The following is a 3,724-nucleotide window of genomic DNA, read 5'->3' on the forward strand; positions in this document are numbered from 1 at the left end:
GTTTGTTTCCTCTCTCTTGGCATATAGTCCTGTGGACATGGGCTGTGGCAAAGGCATACCTGCTATCTGTGCGGATGTTGATTTTCTTGCTGGCTCTAAGTTTCAAAGCCTTGATGAGGGCAATTAGCTCCACTTTCTGCATCGATGTGCCAGGGGATAGAGGTGCAGGGGTTGGGGGGTAGAGGTTCTTCCCAGATGACTTTTGTGCTGTCCACCACAGCAGCAACTGTTTGTTTCTGACCTTCATGGAGAAAACTGCTTCCCTCTGTAAACCAGGTAGCCTCGACATTCGGCAGGGGTCAGTCTGAGAGGTCTCTCCTTTCGGGCCAGCAGGAAGTGTATCTGGGCCCCCATTTTGGAGAGTATGTCTCACTCCAAGAGAGTGTAGGGACAGTCTGGGGTAACCCTAAATGAATTGGATACCTGACCCATCCCTAGGTCCACTAAACAGTTCTTCGGGTAGTCCATGAATATATTTTTGGGGCCAGTGACTTCTTGGACCCAAGATCTCTTCTTGGAAACAGGGCCATCGGCTTGAAGGACTGAGTGTTGAGCCCCTGTGTGCACCAAGAATTGAGTGGGTTTCCCCTCCACTCTCAGAGTTATACTGGGTTTGGGGAGGAGGTCCAAACCTTGTCTCTCCTAATCACTGTCTTCACTCATGGCTAAGACCTTTGCTTTTTGGGGATGCTTTTCCCAAGGCCTGGGATTACCTGCTCCCAGCTTCCGTTTGTTAGTGCACTCTCGAGCCCAGGGCCTCTCTCCTTGCAGTATGCTCACTGGTCTTTTTCAAGGGGTTTTCTGTCTCTCTTTGGTTGTAGTCTCTCTTCTCTGCTTTCCCTAACTACTGTAGCCCAGACTCTTTGGAGATTCCTTCCCCTGTCACTTTTCTTTCTTTTTTTCTTCTCTTTCTCTTTCTGTCTCCCTGTAATGATAGACTTTCTCAGCAACCTCCACTAAATCCCTCAATGGCTTGCCCTGTCTTTCTAGCCTCAGAATATTTTTCCTGATACTAGCCTGGTCTATAAAAGCCATTGTCACAGTAGTTGTATGCTCTTTGGTGTTGGGGTCATAGGGTGTATGTTGGAGGAATGCCTCCATGAGCCTCTCTCGAAAGGCTGTGGTGAATCATCTGGTCTCTGCTTAACCTCACATACCTTGGACAAATTTGTGGGTTGTCATGTGGCCCCCTTGAGACCTGCCAGTGGAGTCAGGTGGTAGGCCTTTAGGTGCACCTTACCTTTTGCCATATTAAAGTCCCAGTCAGGTCTAGTCAGGGAAAGCCTGCTGTCCATGATAGCCTGGTTAATCGATGGTGCCCCCATGTCTCTGACTTCTGGCTTCCTGCATTATAAATAGAACAGTCTCAAAGAGATTAACTGGCCCTTTGGAAAAAGGGGGTGGGGGCTGGGCCTTCCAGTTGTACAAGTCAGCCAGAGAGAAGACCCAATATTGCATAGCCCGATTGCCCTTTATCAGAGGTCCATGTGCCCTTAGTGGGAGAGCCACCATAATATCAGGGGAGATGGCTCTCAGATCTCCTCCTGCTCCTCCCTCCAATAAAGGGGGGTGCAGTGGCTCTGGTCTCATATGGGCTGAGGATCCTAGAACCAGTACTGGCACTGGTGGGGCCATGGGGGGAAGGGTAGGGAGATTTGGAGGAGGAGGGTCTTGGAGTAATAGGTCCGCTGTTGAAGGGTCTTGGAGGATCAAAGGTTTCTCAGGTCTGGATCCCTCCTCCTGTGCTTCCTTCTTCTTGATGAGCAGAACCTATGAGGTGGGTCTTGGGAAGGAATAACTAACTTGTCTTTCAGTCTGTCCAATGTCCAAAAAATGTCAGTCTAAGTCCAAGAACATACAATGAGACACCAACAAACACAGAGAAAAACAATTACCACACAAACAGTTCGACCTTGCCATGGGCGGGCATCCAGGTCCAAGAACACAGAGAAAGACAATCAACACACAGTTTGCCCCTTCCATGGGCCCAGTTACAGATACCAGGTGCTACTGCACATACAGCAGGAGCCAAATAACAGAGTTGCTTGGCCTCGCCAGCCACGCAGAAACAAACTAGGTGCTCCTGCCCATATGGCAGGAGCCAGATAAACCAAGCTATAGCAAGACTTGGCTCCTGCTGATATTGTCTTGCTTCCAGAAGGAGCAGAGCCTTCTCAACCCCATCCAGGGGGACTTGAAGCATCCTTCAGTGCCCCCAGTGGTAGCTATGTTGAGGCACAACTGCCTGCTGCACTTGACCGAACTACAGCAGACACCGTAGCCTCTCTGAGCCTGCTGATGCTGACGCTTGCAAGCAAAACTTCAAACAGACTTACAGACTCAGACTTGGACGAACAGCAAGACAAACAGGAATCTCGGTAGTAAAGGCTCAAGACTGCTCTAGTGTGTTCCCGCAAGGAGTCGGATTCCTGGCCCATGCACCAAATGTAAGACTCTGGCAAGCCTTGGTTTACTGGGGGAAGCCCTGAGTGAACCACGTGGAGCAGGAATCAATGCAACAAAGCAAGAGGAATTTATTGTTCCAGTGCCCTGGGGTCATCTCAGACCCGAAGTGGAGGCAGCAACCCACCAGTGGCCCATTCTGTAATTTTTTTATACAGTTTCTAGGGGCAGAATAGAGCATCAGCAACTAGGCACAATGTGATTGGTGGAACAGTGTGCCCTTTAAACTGATTGGTCTTTAGGGAATGAGGTAGTAGAGGCTTACTCAGTCTCTGGTTTACTCCCTTCTGGTCTACATGCTCTTTGACCTGTCTCTTCTAATTGTTGACTGACCTCTTCACTATAATCTAATTGTATTAGTTACTTTTCTGTTACTACGATAAAACAACAAAAGTAACTTGAGAAAACAGAGTTTATTTTATCTGACAGTTCCAGAGAAATAAGAGTCCGTTATGGTAAAGCAAGTTACAAGCATGGTGGGAGGGACAGGAAACTGAGAGCTCGTATTTTATTTTTATTATTATTAATCTTTTTTTACAGTCCAGTCTTGATCTCCCTCCTGGTTCACCCTCCAACAGTTCCTTATCCCGTTCCTCCTCCCCCACCCCATCTCCAAGAGGATGTCCTCACCCCTCCACTCTCACCCCACCAGACCTCCTCACTCACTGAAGCCAGACCAGGCAGTCCTCGGCTGTATATGTGTTGGGGGCCTCATACTGGCTGGTGTATGCTGCCTGGTTGGTGGTTCAGGGGTCTAGGTCAGTTGAAACTGCTGGTCTTTCCATGGGGTTGCACTCTTCCTCAGCCTCTTCCAACTTTTCCCAAATTCAACCACAGGGGTCCGCGGCTTCCATTCAGTCTGTATCAACTTTATAAGATTGGATTTAAGGCCATCTCTTGTGCTTCAGTTGTGTTAGGTTATGCAGTGCTTGGTACAGTAGGATAGAATGCAGTTGTGAAGTATACTGACTTTGGAAAGTGGCAGCAATAGGTTCTCCTCAAGATCCATGACCTTAGCTGGGCAGTGGTGGCACATGCCTTTAATCCCAGCACTTGGGAGGCAGAGGCAGGTGGATTTCTGAGTCCGAGGCCAGCCTGTTCTACAGAGTGAGTTTCAGGATAGCCAGGGCTATACAGAGAAACCCTGTCTTGAAGAAAACCAAAAATAGTTCCTCCTCTACAGCTCCCGCTCCGTAGCCATCATGAATGACACAGTAACCATCCGGACCAGGAAGTTCATGACAAACCGTCTGCTTCAGAG

This window comes from Mastomys coucha, chromosome X, assembly GCF_008632895.1.
Source record: "Mastomys coucha isolate ucsf_1 chromosome X, UCSF_Mcou_1, whole genome shotgun sequence".
Lineage (NCBI taxonomy): Eukaryota > Metazoa > Chordata > Mammalia > Rodentia > Muridae > Mastomys > Mastomys coucha.